The sequence below is a fragment of the Arachis hypogaea genome, chromosome 7, assembly GCF_003086295.3.
Source record: "Arachis hypogaea cultivar Tifrunner chromosome 7, arahy.Tifrunner.gnm2.J5K5, whole genome shotgun sequence".
Taxonomy (NCBI): domain Eukaryota; kingdom Viridiplantae; phylum Streptophyta; class Magnoliopsida; order Fabales; family Fabaceae; genus Arachis; species Arachis hypogaea.
The window spans coordinates 64,717,945-64,734,359 of NC_092042.1; the positions used below are offsets into that span (position 1 = coordinate 64,717,945).

The following is a 16,415-nucleotide window of genomic DNA, read 5'->3' on the forward strand; positions in this document are numbered from 1 at the left end:
CTATTCCAACCTGATTGAGAACCGACAGATGATTAGCCGTGCTGTGACAGAGCATAGGACCATTTTCACTGAGAGGATGGGATGTAGCCATTGACAACGGTGATGCCCTACATACAGCTTGCCATGGAAAGGAGTAAGAAGAATTGGATGAATGTAATATGAAAGTAGAGATTCAAGAGGAGCACAACATCTCCATACGCCTATCTGAAATTTCCACTATTGATCTACATAAGTATTTCTATCCTATTTTAATTATCTTTATTTTTTGTTTATTATTTATTATTATTCAAAAATCCATAATCAATTATAATCTGCCTGACTGAGATTTACAAGATGACCATAGCTTGCTTCATACCAACAATCTCTGTGGGATCGACCCTTACTCACGTAAGGTATTACTTGGATGACCCAATACACTTGCTGGTTAAGTTGAACGGAGTTGTGACCACACATAGTTGTAAGCCATGGTATTGGCATCGTGTTTTTGGCGCCATTGCCAGGGAAAGAAAAAGCAATGAATTTTACAAAATGCAATAACATATGAATCACAATTTCATCCACCAACAACCAGAAAAGAGTATTTGGTGTTCAAAAGCATTAACAGTAAATTCAGAATATCAAAAAGCAAGCAATAAACAAGTTGTGAATAATATATGGAGAAACAGTTAAGTCTTCAGAGTTATCTATTTTTCGAATTGATTTTTCTTACTAACTATTTTAATCATGCAAGATTTAATTCATGGCAAACTATATGTGACTAAACCCTAATTCCTTAGACGTTTTTAGTCTCCCCTAAAATTCATCAACCGCCAATTTCTCGGTCACTTAATTCCAATTAGAAGGTGAATTTCAATTCTAGTTTAAATGCCACAAAAATTCTAATTACCCAAATATAAGAGGATTATATGTCACGTATCCCGTTAAGTCCAGATAATTAGAATTTAGGAGAAATTGTTTTCAAGTTGTTGTTCAAGTAAATAGCTTTTCCAAGTTATACAAGAACGCAATTAGAACAAGGGTCATACTTCCGTTCCACCCAAATTCATAAGATAAAGAACGAAAACAATTCTTGAAATATAAATCAGTACATGAATTAAAATAAAAAAATAATAGTATCAATCCATACAATAGACAGAGCTCCTAACCTTAATAGTGGAGGCTTAGTTGCTCATGGTTCAGAGAGAAAATAAGGATTTAGGTAAACTGTAAATTGCAGAATGAGGTCGAAAAGAAGAAAAAAGATTCTTTTCCCTTTTATATCTAATCCTAATTTATGTAAAATATGTTTTCTAAAATTAAATAATATCTTTTCCTATTTTTAAATAAAATAAAGTTTAAATCAGAATTAATAGGAGATTGTGTGCTCGCTTCTTGGAGAGTTGGGGACCACTTGATTCCTTAATAATCCACGCCTAACTTGAGAAATCTCAAGTTAGGCATAGCCTTGGCCGAATTGATGGAGAAGAAGTATGAACTATTATATATCGTTGGAAAGCTCCGGAAGTTAGCTTTACAACGCCACTAGAATAACATCAATTGGACCTCTGTACCTTGAGTTATTCAGGTTTGAGTGCAGAGAGGTCAGGGTTGACAGCATCATTTACCTTCTTCTCTTTTTCTGCGAAAACTCCATCAAATCCATCCAAATGCTACCTAAAATAAACAGAATTGCCCATGAATTAAAGTAGCATCTATAGTGGCTAAAAGATAATTAATTCTTGATTAAACTAAACAAATTAAATGCAAATTCACTAGGAAAAGATAGGAAAGATGCTCACGCATCACGTACGCGTGACACGCGAAGAAGACCATCGACTCGTACGTGTGACTGACGCGTACACGTGTGATGCGCCTCGTGCAGAAAACGTAGAAAAACACTGGGGCCGATTTTTGGGCTCTATTTTGGCCCAGTTCCAAGTCCAAAAACACATAATAGAGGCTACAGAGTGGGAGAATCATGTGTGATTGAGAACAAATCTCACTATTCACAATCTTAGGTTTTAGATGTATTTTTCTAGAGAGAGAGGAACCTCTCTCTAGGTTTTAGGATTTCTCCTAGTTTTAAGTTTATTTCTTCCCAATCCCAGGTTCAATGTTCCTTTAATTTAGTTTTCTTCTACTTTTATTTATTCTATTACTTTAGTTTATCCTCTTCTCTTGTTAATTTATTAATGCAAAGAGTATTTTTCTATTTAATTTCTTTATCCGTTGATTATTCTCACTTTCATTCCAATTAATTTGATTGCCATGTCTTCTTTCTACTCCCTTCACATGAATGCGAATTTGGCATCCATGTCAATGGAGTAGACTTCTCAACTTGACTTTGGAGTTAGATTAATATTTGGAGACCCTTGAGTTGGAAGACTCAAGAGTTAAATTGTAATTAGAAATTGTTGGCTGGCTCTCTAGTCACTAACGCTAATCCTTCCCAAGGGAGAGGATTAGGACTTGTGAAACAGAGTTAGCTCAACTACTTGACTTTCCTTCATTCGTTGAGGGTTAACTAAGTAGAAACAACAACCTATTACTATTAATCTTGGAAAATCCAACAAGGATAGAACTTCCGATTAATCTTCTCCTAGTCAAAGCTTTTTATTTTAATTATATAAACCGCTCATTAATTTTTATTGTTTTTATTTATTATCATTTATTTTTTCATTTCTCAATTCCAAAATTTCTCAGAAAACTCACAACCAATAATAAGAACAATTTCCTGCAATTTCTTGAGAGACAACCCGAGATTTGAATACTTCGGTTATTACTTTTTAAGGGTTTTGTTACTTGTGACAAACAATCTTTTGTATGAAAAGATTCTTATTGGTTTAGAAGCTATACTTTCAACGAGAACTTATTTGTGAAATTCTAGACTACACAAAAGTCCGTTCATCACTCTCCGATGAACAACCACTGCCACAAAACCAAAACCCTAGTTCACGCACCCTACCGGTTTAAACAGGGGGGAAAGAGAGAGGTAGAACCGCGGCTGACGGTGGAACCAATTTTGGTCGCCACAGAGGTAGGGCTTGCGCGAAGGTATGCGAGCTAGAATTGAGGGGGATAAAAGGAGAGAGAGACGTGGCGGTGGTAGAGCTTGAGCTTGCTTTGTTCTGCGAATGAGAAAGAACGAGAGAGACAGGGGCTGTATTCTACTGGTCCAGTGTTTAAAGAAGAGGAGAAGAAGGAGAAGGTAGCTGCGGCGGTTAGAGTGGCCGGCAGTGGCGCTGTGTGTGAGGAAAGGAGAAAAAGAAGCTCGTTGACGGTGGCGCTGTGGGGAATGCTAGGTTTGATTTGTGTGCTGTGAATGAATGGAGCTCGGGCATAAACTTAACCCCAGCAATCATAAACCTAAAATATTAACATTTCCGACGGAAAATTTTAAATTACAGACGGATTTTCTGTCTGTAATAATTTAAGAAAACGCAGCGTTTTGTTCATTTAATTACAGACAGATTTTTCGTCTGTAACCATTTTCCTTGAAAAAATTAATTTTTCCGACGGAATTATCGACAGATTCTCTTTTCGATCTGTAATTTATGCTAATTCATTTTTTTTATTTTTCGACAACAAATCTCTCTGAAATTCTGTCTATATTTCCGTGGGATAAAATTCATCGAAAATATCCTTCTATAATAACTAATTTTCTAGTAGTGTAAACTATAAAATACAGTGCGGTGATAGTTCATTTTAATTTGCTTGTGATTTGATTAATTAAGTAATACATATTAATTAGAATTTTTTTGTCGATAAAATAATAATCTAAAAAAATATTGAATTATCTCTGTACTTTATTATTATCATTATATTATTCTACAACATTAAAGATATTGATGTGGTGTGTTTTAGTGATATGCATATTTCTCATTTTCAACCTATTTTAGAAAATAATTTTTTTATAATTATATAAAACTTAGCATTTAATGAATAATTATGCTAATTTTCAATCATCTTAATTATAAATCATTCTAATTTTAATTATACTAATTATCAATCATACATAATAAACATTTATATGATATTTACGTTTATAACGTTGTTATGTATATGTGTATTAATAACACATATTGATTGAACATTTCCATAATTAATTTTGTACGATTAAAAATTATATGTAGTGTTTTATTATCATTCATGAGTCTAAATTTTAGTGGCAAAGTATTTTGTTTAATTTTTTAATTTCTTTTAATTATATAATGGGTATTTTTATCCAACTTTTTTATCTTTCCCGCTAAGATTATATTTTACATAATTATTTACAATTCATTACATTTATTATATTCCATTTCAAACTGTTTTCATTTATTCAGATGTTAATTATATTTGAATCTGATAAGGTACACCTATTTAAATTAGATATATAATTTTTAATTTTTTAATTTTAATTTTATTTTTTAGCATTCACATCTTTGGTTTTATCATCATATTTAAATATATTCAAATAATTAAATTAAAAATACTGCTAATATGATAGTATATTCTATCATTTTAATATACTTTTAAACTATCAATATATAAAAAATAATATTTTAATTTTTTTATTAAAAATAGAGAAACTTAAATCTGTAATCTCTTAGATGAATATGAAACGACTATGTCATTTCTTTATTAATAATACTAAATGTGTATAAAAAATACTTTAAATATGTATTTTACATAATACTTTACATATATTAACATATTACATAATATTAGTAATAAATAATATGGAAGAAACGTAGATATTAATGCATAATTATGAGAAATAATATTTATATATTATTAAGTTAGAATCCGTATATTAAATATTTTAAATCACCAAATGATAGGAATGTACGTGATTATATTATTAGGATAAAAAAATTATACATAAAACTGTACATAATTATTTATTCTTGAATTAGAAAATTAAATTATTATATTCTTATCATTAATTAATAATTTTTTATAAGTTTAAAAATATTATAATTAAATATATAGATTCTAACTGAAGAGTAAACACATTAATCTATTAAATAAAATTTTTAAAATAAATTTTGAGAATAAAATAATATTTCAAAATTTTTCTTTATTTAAAATCTATAGTTTGTCTTAGATAATTTGAAATTTTGTTTCTTAATATAATATATTGAGTATGACTCTATTTTAATGCTTTTTATTATTATATCATGAATTAATAATTTTTTTCTAATCTTAAAAGCACTATACTAATGAAAAAAATATGTATATATTAATATATGATTATGAGAAATAAAATATTTATATATTATTAAATTAAAATACGTGCATTAATGTTTTAGATCAATTAACCATAAAGACATATGTGATTATATTATTAGGAGGAAGATAATATTCTAATTATTACGAATTACACACCAAATAAAAATTCTACAAATTATACTACAATTATACATAATTATTTATTTTTAAATTAAAAAGTTAAATTATTATATTATTAATTAAGAAATTATTTTTTAATCTTTAAAGCATGATAACTAGATGCATAAACTCAGATTAATTAGTGGTAAATATGTTAATCTCTTAAATAATAGAATTTTAAATTAAATTTTGATAAAAAAATTATATTTTGTTAAAAATCTTGTGATTAATTTATTTTAGGCAGTTACTTTAAGATTTTGTTTTTTGATGTATTGGGTATAATTTTATTTTGACGCTCTTTATTTTTCCTTTTTTATGCATGGATGTTTTAGGAGTGTACAACTATTAGACAAAAAGAATATTTTAAATTATAATAAATCTTTTTAAGATTTATTTTATACAAAATTATAAATAGAATAACTTCTTATAATGACTACAATTAAGAGAATATAGGATAACAATCATATTTAAATATAATACATATTAATTGTGTTGCTACAATTAATGAAAGACGCTACAAGAAAATTGCCAAATATTATCGAATTTACCGACAAATTTACCAAAAAATAGATGCATAATTAAATATTAATTATGAGATAAATAATATCCTAATTTAATACCAAAACTATTCATTAGATTTATTATTGTAATGAATACATGGAAAAAAAATAAAATATCATTTATATTTTCACAAATTATATGACACTTTTAAACTATTAATATCCAATAATTAAACCTCTTAAAATAAAAATAATTAGAACATAATCAATTTGTATGTACAAATTATAAAATCCAGTTAAATAATAAATAAATTAAAAACTGTGAAAAGGATGATAAAAATATTTACTATACAAATTAAAATACTTATCTTAAAGATTTTTGTCTAAAATTGGGTCAAATGAACCAAAATTACAAATGGGTCTATGTTGGGTCCAAGTCCAGGCACTTAACCCCTCCACACTTAACATTCAGCATCCAAATCCTCATTTCAGAGAGTGAGCAGCTGAAAGAATAGAGAAGAGAGGTGAGAAAACAAACTCTTATGCACTATTCATCATCACTGTCATTTGCTCATAACTTTCAAACTGTAGCTCCGATTAACGAACCGTTTGTGGTCACGCATCGCTCTCCTAATCCTCTTCGATTTTATCTAATTATTGTGTGAGTAAATCCAAAATCCTTACTCCATTTTTGAATTTTGCACTGTTTTTCATTTTTAGGATAAATGGTATTAAAATCTTGTAATCTTGATTCTTTAAGGGTATTCTAGCATGGATTTTAAGTGGGTTCCATTCCAAATTTGAGTGGATTAAGGTAAGAAAGCTTTTCTCCTTCGAATTTTTTTAATTTTATGAACCCTAGGTCGAGAAAATTATAAAAATTTATTGTGAATAGCTTAATTATTGAGTTGATTGTTTGAGGTTGATGCCTCATTGATTGGTAGAAGCTTGGGTTGATTATGGAGCTTTTGATTGAAGGAGAATTGATCAAGTTTGGGTCTATTCCATTTGGTGAGGGAGGACTCAAGGGTTTGGAAACACCGTCTAACATGTATGGATTTCGATTTTGAGTAGGCATTATGTAAAGTTGTATGAAAACATAGGTTAATTGTCCCTAGGATAGGATTGAATTATATTAGTTGTTGGTGTGATTAGTTGAATGGATATATGTATGTGTATGTATGATTCAATTGATGTGGCATGATTTCATATATTGGTGATTGTTGAGAAAATTGGGCGGGAGGCCGTGATAGGGTAAGAAATTCTCTATTTGGTAAGTTGAGTTAAGTGGAGGTGTGGCTATATGGTAATTGTTGAAATAATGATAATTGATTTAATTTGGTTGTAAATTGTGGATGTATGAATATGTATGCCAAAGATTTAATTGGTTGATTAGGTGTTAAAATAGTTAAGAATTGAAGTGAATGTGGAGAAGGGTTAGAAATGGTGTTTGAATGGTTTTGAATTGAATTGAATAGAGGAGTTGGTGAAATTGGTAAATTTGTAAAATTGGTAAAAATGAATTTTTGACCGATTTTGACGGGCCATAATTTGGCGTTCGGAGTTTGAAATTTGATAAAATTTATCTTAAATTAAAAATAATGATGAGAGCTCTAAAACGGTGTAAGAATAGAGAAAAATGGCTAATTATAGAAAAAGTTATTGTTATATGAAAATGGGGTAAAAAAGGAATTATAAAGAGTTACAAAATTTTTGGCAAAACTGAATCTTGCGCGTACACATGGGTCATGCGTACGTATGAATGTGAAACAAAATTGAAACTGTGCTTACGCACAAGGCGTGCGTACACATGATGCGCAAACAGAATTGAAATTATGTATACGCACGAGTCATGCGTACACACGACTGCCTTGTTTTTCAAAAAATGCTAATTTTAACTGTTTTAGCTAATCCAACTAGCTTTTTAACTCCTGAAACCCTTGTTTAATGTCCGAGAACAAGATTTAGGCTCTAGAATGAATGTGAGTTGTAACATCCCAAGTTTTTCGATAATTAAATTTATTATATTTGTTGAAGATTTTATTTTAAGAAAATTATTTTATTAAAAGTAATTAAGTAAAGTTTTATGATATTTTGAATTAAAAAAATAGTTAAGAGTTATATGTAACTTTTTATATAATAATTGGAGTTTAAATTAATTAGAATTTTTATATAATCTTTATTATAATTAATATTTTGAGTTTAAACGATATTTTATAAAATGTGATTAATATGTTCATTTTATAATTTAAATTAGAAATAATGAAGTAAACTTAGCAATATGTTGATAAATAATGTTCTTAAATATTTTTAATGAAGTATATTTGGTTTTAAAATTACTCTACCCTCCAATTTTATCTAAAATATCTATTCATATTTATCCTTATTCCTTTATAAAAACCCTAATCTTATCCTAATTCCCAAATTGAAAACCCTAATCCTAAATTCCTAATCAGAAACCCTAATTTCCCTTTTCCCAAACCCAGCAGCATACACACATAGAGAAAGAAATGCAGAGAGAGGAAGGGTAAACGGAGAAGAGGAGAGTGAAGAGAGGATAGCGCGGTACCGTCGCCATTGCTGTCGCCGAGAGAGGAGAGTGATGCAGAGAAAGGGGATGGATCCTCATCATCCCCGCGTTCTGCCACCACAAATTTGTCATCGTCGCTGCTTCGAATGGAGCCGTCGCCATCACCGTTATAGCCGCCATCGCTGGAGAGAACCAGAGGGTGAGAAAGCTCGCGGGAACGAAGGAAGACATTGTCACTACGCGAAGCCATCGCCGCCATCATCGCGTCTGGGTGCCGCCGCACCTTGCCTCCGTCACTGCTGTCAACGTCGGTTTGCCGTCGCTGTGGTGAGGAGCACGGATGAGAGTCCGTGGAGCAGAGAGGGAGTTTGCGAGGAGAGAGAAGGACCGCGCACTGCTGTACTCCTTGCCGTCAAAACTCGTCAACTCTGCTGCTCATGTCTGCTACCGTCGCTACCGTTCTAGCTACCGGGAATCGCCACTTTCTTGGTAAGCGTTTTTGTTTCCAAAACCACTTGAAAACAGTATTTTGTTCTGAGTTGTTAAAGGTTTGGAGATGTGGGTAACATAGGGTCACTTTCTGGGTCTTGCATGTCGAGTTTAGTGGCTGTTGCATGCAACATCAGGATGTTGCGTCGTCATTGGAGCTGCCGCTACTCCGTTTTCTATGTTATTCGTAAGTTTGGGTCGAGTATCGGTGCTTGCATGTTGTGATTGAGGTAGGGGATTTTATTTTGAAATTAACTATTTTAAACTACGAATGCCATGGAAGTCTAGTGGGTATTTGCAAATAATTTATGAGTTTGAGTTGTATTTGTGACTGAATTTGATGGGTATGTATTTGATTTCTTGATTGTTTAGGAATGCTGAAAATTATGATTATTGAGTTTGAATGTCAGTTTGATTGAATACTATGTAAAATGGTTTTCTTTTCTTGGTTTGGGGTTAATTTGATATTGAAAATTGATGAGCGGATAATTTATACGCTTTTTGGCATTGTTTTTAGATAGATTTTAGTATAATCTAGCTACTTTTAGGGATGTTTTCATTAGTTTTTATGCTAAATTCATATTTCTGGACTTTACTATGAGTTTGTATATTTTTCTGTGATTTCAGGTAATTTCTGGCTGAAATTGAGGGACCTGAGCAAAACTCTGATAAAAGGCTGACAAAGAACTGCTGATGCTGTTGGATTCTGACCTCCCTACACTCGAAATTGATTTTTTGGAGCTACAGAACTCCAAATGGCGCGCTCTCAACGGAGTTGGAAAGTAGACATCCAGAGCTTTCCAGAAATATATAATAGTCCATACGTTATTCGTGATTAGATGACGTAAACTGGCGCTCAACGCCAGTTTCATGCTACATTCTGGAGTCAAACGCCAGAAACACGTCATGAACCAGAGTTGAACGCCAAAAACACGTTACAACTTGGCGTTCAACTCCAAAAGAAGCTTCTGCACATGTAAAGCTCAAGCTCAGCCCAAGCACATACCAAGTGGGTCCCGGAAGTGGATTTCTGCATCAATTACTTACTTCTGTAAACCCTAGTAGCTAGTCTAGTATAAATAGAACATTTTACTATTGTATTAGACGTCTTTTGACCGATCCTGGATCCTGGATTGTATTTTTGATCCTGTGATCACGTTTTGGGGGCTGGCCATTTGGCCATACCTGAACCTTCATCACTTATGTATTTTCAACGGTGGAGTTTCTGCACACCATAGATTAAGGGTGTGGAGCTCTGCTGTACCTCAAGTTTTAATGCAATTACTACTATTTTCTATTCAATTCAGTTTATTTCTGTTCTAAGATATTCGTTGCATTTCAACATGATGAATCTGATGATCCATGACACTCATCATCATTCTCACCTATGAATGCGTGACTAACAACCACTTCCGTTCTACCTTAGACCGGGCGCACATCTCTTGGATTCCTTAATCCGAATCTTCGTGGTAGAAGCTAGAATTGATGGCGGCATTCATGAGAATCCGGAAAGTCTAAACCTTGTCTGTGGTATTCTGAGTAGGATTCCAGGATTGAATGACTGTGACGAGATTCAAACTCGCGATTGTTGGGCGTGATGACAAACGCAAAAGAATCAATGGATTCTATTCCAGCATGATCGAGAACCGACAGATGATTAGCCGTGCCGTGACAGAGCATTTGGACCTTTTTCACTGAGAGGATGGGATGTAGCCATTGACAACGGTGATGCCCTATATACAGCTTGCCATGGAAAAGAATAAGAATGATTGCATGAAAACAGTAGGAAAGCAGAGATTCAAAAGGATCACAGCATCTCCATACACTTATCTGAAATTCCCGCCAATGATTCACATGAGTAACTTTATCTTTATTTTTGTTTATTTATTATTATTATTTGAAAACTCCATAACCTTTTATAATCTGCCTGACTGAGATTTACAAGATGACCATAGCTTGCTTCATACCAACAATCTCCATGGGATCGAGCCTTACTCACGTAAGGTATTACTTGGACGACCCAGTACACTTGCTGGTTAGTTGTGCGGAGTTGTGACTAAGTTCACGTTTGAAAGCGCTACCAAGTTTTTTTTTGGCGCCATTGTTGATGATCACAATTTCGTGCACCAAAAATAAATCTGCATTTGAAATGATTTGAGATATTGGGAATAAATTTTATTGATTTATCGAAAATAATTCTGAGGATCGGTAAAGATTTTGATATTGAAAGTGGTTTGATTTGTTAGTATTAAATTGAGATTTGAATATGATTTCTGATATTGGAATTAGTTTAAGTTATTGAAAATGATTGAAAAGAGGTTGAGAATGGTTCAGTTCGGGCTCGAAAAGGGTGACAAAGTCCGAGTTTTAGGGGAGATGCTGTTGAAATTTTATTATGAAACTTAAAGACTTTTTTGAAATATTTAGAAAAATGTTGAACTTGAGAAATTGTATTATTTGGTTTTTAAGAAAATATTTTTGTTTGGGTTTGATTTATTAAGAAAAACTTTATGGTTTGAATGTGATTTATTAAGAAAAGATCATGTATTGAGTTTTGACTTATTAAGAAAGACTTTATGCTTTGAGTTTGACTAAAGAACTACATTTTAAGGAATTATGATTCAAGAAGTTTATTAATTTTAAAGAACGAGTTTGATTATCGTCCTCCCTAAAGTCCCGAGACTCTACCATGAGATTTACTTAATAAATGATTGTTTTAGTCTTTTGAAAGAGGTTTAAATTTGAAATGCTTTTGAAGTTGATTTGGAAAGATCATGGTTAAGTAAAAAATGGTTTTTGTATAAAAGAAGAACTTGTTGTAAGTAAAGTGGTTTCGGAAGTTTGGAAAAGGTTAAAAGGAGTGGTGTTGGTTTTAAATAAAGATGACCATAGCTTGCTTCATACCAACAATCTCCGTGGGATCGACCCTTACTCACGTAAGGTATTACTTGGACGACCCAGTGCACTTGCTGGTTAGTTGTGCGGAGTTGTGACTAAGTGTGATTCACGTTTGAGAGCGCTACCAAGTTTTTTTTGGCGCCATTGTTGATGATCACAATTTCATGCACCAAGTTTTTGGCGCCGTTGTCGGGGATTGTTCGAGTTTGGACAACTGATGGTTCATCTTGTTGCTCAGATTAGGTAGTTTTCTTTTCATTTATTTTCAAAAAAAAATTTTTTTAAAATCTTTCAAAAAATTTTCTCCCTCTATTTTCGAAAAATCCTTCAGAGTTTTTAAGAATGAATTCTAGAGTTTCAAAATGGTATGCTGAAGCTTGGCTGGCCATCAAGATTTAGACTAACCTGGTATGATTCCTGGGATTTTGATTGAGGACTTTGAATTCATTACTTCCTTTTTCCTATATGTTTTTCGAAAAATATAAAATAAAATCCAAAAAATAATAAAATTATAAAAATCAAAAATATTTTTGTGTTTCTTGTTTGAGTCTTGTGTCATGTTTTAAGTTTGGTGTCAATTGCATATTCATATTGTTCTTGCATTTTTTGAAAAAATTCATGCATTCATAGTGTTCTTCATGATCTTCAAGTTGTTCTTGGTAAGTCTACTTGTTTGATCTTGATAATTTCTTGTTTTGTGTTCTTTGTTGTTTTTCATATGCATTTGTGCATTCATAGTGTCTAAGCATTGCAAATTTCTAAGTTTGGTGTCTTGCATGTTTTCTTTGCATCAAAAATTTTTCAAAAAATATGTTCTTGATGTTCATCATGATCTTCAAAGTGTTCTTGGTGTTCATCTTGACATTCATAGTGTTCTTGCATGCATCATGTGTTTTGATTTATAATTTTCATGTTGTGAGTCATTTTTTTTATGTTTTTCTCTCTCATAATTAAAAATTCAAAAATAAAAAATATATCTTTGCCTTTTTTTTCTCTCAAAATTTCAAAAAATTGGGTTGACTTAGTCAAAAAAAATTTTAAAAAAAAATTAGTTATTTCTTGTAAGTCAAGTCAAATTTTCAATTTTAAAAATCTTATCTTTTTCAAAACTTTTTCAAAAATCAAATCTTTTTCATTTTTCTTATTAATTTTCAAAAATTCTTTAAAATATTTTTCAAAAATCTTTTTCTTAATTTTATCTTTATTTTTGAAAATTATGCTAACAATTAATGTGATTGATTCAAAAATTTGAAGTTTGTTACTTTCTTGTTAAGAAAGATTCAATCTTTAAATTCTAGAATCTTATCTTTTAGTTTCTTGTTAGTCAAGTAATTAATTTTAATTTTAAAAAAATTAAATCTTTTCTAACCATATCTTTTTAATCATATCTTTTTATCTTATCTTTTATATCATATCTTTTTCAAAATTTTATCTTTTTCAAAAATTTGATTTTAAAATATCTTTTTTAACTTCTTATCTTCTTATCTTTTCAAAATTAATTTTCAAATCTTTTTCAACTAACTATTTGACTTTTTGTTTGTTTCTTATCTTTTTCAAAACCACCTAACTACTCTTCCCTCTCTAATTTTCGAAAATACCTCCCTCTTTTTCAAAAATTCTTTTTAATTAATTAATTATTTTAAATTTTAATTTTTATTTTATTTCTTATCTTAATTTTCGAAAATCATTAACTCCTTTTCAAAATTATTTTCGAAAACTTCTCTCTCATCTTATTCTATTTATTCATTCATTTACTAACACTTTTCTTCATCTCAAATCACTACCCCTATCCTCACCCTTGTGTTTGGATTCTCCTTTCTTTATGCCCTTTCTTCTTCTACTAATAATAAGGAACCTCTTTACTGTGACATAGAGGATTCCTCTTCTTTTTCTGTTCTCTTCTCTTTCATATGAGCAGGAAAAAGAAAAAAGGCATTCTTGTTGAAGCTGATCCAGAACCTGAAAGGACTCTGAAGAGAAAACTAAGAGAAGCTAAACTACAACAATCCAGAGACAACCCTGCTGAAATTTTCGAACAAGAAAAGGAGATGGCAGCCGAACCCAACAACAATAATGCAAGAAGGATGCTTGATGATTATACTGCACCTACATCCAAGTTTGATGGAAGAAGCATTTCAATTCCTGCCATTGGAACAAACAATTTTGAGCTGAAACCTCAATTAGTTGCTCTAATGCAACAGAACTGCAAGTTTCATGGACTTCCATCAGAAGATCCCTACCAGTTCTTAAGTGAGTTCTTGCAGATCTGTGAGACTGTTAAGACTAATGGAGTAGATCCTGAAGTCTACAGGCTCATACTTTTCCCTTTTACTGTAAGAGACAGAGCTAGAGCATGGTTGGACTCTCAACCTAAAGATAGCCTGGACTCCTGGGATAAGCTGGTCACGACCTTCTTGGCTAAGTTCTTTCCTCCTCAAAAGCTGAGCAAGCTTAGAGTGGATGTTCAGACCTTCAAACAAAAAGATGGTGAATCCCTCTATGAAGCTTGGGAAAGATACAAGCAGATGACCAAAAGATATCCTTCTGACATGTTTTCAGAATGGACCATGATAGATATATTCTATTATGGTCTATCTGAGTTCTCTAAGATGTCACTGGACCATTCTGCAGGTGGATCCATTCACCTAAAGAAAACGGCTGCAGAGGCTCAAGAACTTATTGACATGGTTGCAAATAACCAGTTCATGTACACTTCTGAGAGGAATTCCGTGAATAATGGGACGCCTCAAAGGAAGGGAGTTCTTGAAATTGATGCTCTGAATGCCATATTGGCTCAGAACAAAATGTTGACTCAGCAAATCAACATGATTTCTCAAAGTCTGAATGGATGGCAAAATGCATCCAACAGTACTAAAAAGGCATCTTCTGAAGAAGAAGCTTATGATCCTGAGAACCCTACAATAGTAGAGGTAAATTATATGGGTGAACCTTATGAAAACACCTATAATTCATCATGGAGAAATCATCCAAATTTCTCATGAAAGGATCAACAAAAGCCTCAACAAGGCTTTAATAATGGTGGAAGAAATAGGCTCAGCAATATCAAGCCTTATCCATCATCTTCTCAGCAACAGACAGAGAATTCTGAGCAAAGCACCTCTAACTTAGCTAATCTAGTCTTTGATCTGTCTAAGGCCACTTTAAGTTTCATGAGTGAAACAAGGTCCTCCATCAGAAATTTGGAGGCACAAGTGGGCCAGTTGAGTAAGAAAGTCACTGAAACTCTTCCTAGTACTCTCCCAAGCAATACTGAAGAGAATCCAAAAAGAGAGTGTAAGGCCATTGATATAATGAACATGGCCGAACCTAGGGAGGAAGGAGAGGACGTGAATCCCAATGAGGAATACCTCATGGGACGTCTCTCAAGCAAGAAGGAGTTCCCTATTGAGGACCCAAAGGAATCTGAGGCTCATATAGAGACCATAGAAATTCCATTAAACCTCCTTCTGCCATTCATGAGCTCTGAAAACCATTCTTCCTCTGAAGAGGATGAAGATGTAACTGGAGAGCAAGTTGCTCAATATCTAGGAGCTATCATGAAGCTGAATGCCAAGTTATTTGGTAATGAGACTTGGGAAGGTGAACCTCCCTTGCTCATTAGTGAACTAGATACATGGGTTTAGCAAACTTTACCTCAAAAGAGACAAGATCCTGGAAAATTTGTAATACCCTACACCATAGGCACCATGATCTTTGAAAAAGATCTGTGTGACGGGATCATTGAGGTACAACCTGCCTTGTTCTCATTATAAATGGCAGACAAGTCAGTAAGACAAGATTATGGATTAGTAGAGGATGTGTTAGTGAAGGTTAAAGGCCTTTACATCCCTGCTGATTTCATAATCTTAGACACTAGGAAGGAGGAGGATGAATGCATCATCCTTGGAAGACCCTTCTTAGCCACAGCAGGAGCTGTGATAGATGTTAACAGAGGAGAATTAGTCCTTCAATTGAATGGGGACTACCTTGTGTTTAAGGCACACGGCTATCCTTCTGTAACAATGGAGAGAAAGCATGTAAAGCTTCTCTCAGTACATAGTCAAACAGAGCCCCCACAGTCAAACTCTAAGTTTGGTGTTGGGAGGCCACAACTAAACTCTAAGTTCGGTGTTGAATACAACATTCACCTGATCACCTGTGAGGCTCCATGAGAGTCCACTGTCAAGCTATTGACATTAAAGAAGCGCTTATTGGGAGGCAACCCAATTTTTATTTATCTAATTTTATTTTTATTTTATTTTATGTTTTACTAGGTTCATGATCATGTGGAGTCACAAAAAATACTAAAATTAAAAACAGAATCAAAAACAGCAGAAGAAAAATCACACCCTGGAGGAAGGACTTACTGGCGTTTAAACGCCAGTAAGGAGCATATGGCTGGCGTTCAACGCCAGAACAGAGCATGGATTTGGCGTTGAACGCCAAAAACATGCAACAATCTGGTGTTTAAACGCCAGGATTCCACACAGAGGAAAGCTGGCGTTCAACGCCAGAAACATGGTGCAGATGGGCGTTGAACGCCCAGAATAAACTTAGAGTTGGCGTTCAACGCCAGAAACAAGCATCAATCTGGCGTTAAACGCCAGGATTGCATGTAGAAGGCGTTTTACAAGCCTCATTGGTGC

At 32.7% G+C, this 16,415-nt stretch overlaps 1 non-coding gene across 1 annotated transcript; it reads right to left on the reverse strand.

Annotated features, from left to right (window-relative positions):
- Positions 1 to 14,216: 14,216 nt before the first annotated feature.
- LOC112704311 (small nucleolar RNA R71) lies at positions 14,217 to 14,320 on the reverse strand. The gene has a single exon (XR_003154943.1). It is a non-coding gene; the product is annotated as a small nucleolar RNA R71 (small nucleolar RNA).
- Between the last annotated feature and the right edge of the window lie 2,095 nt (positions 14,321 to 16,415).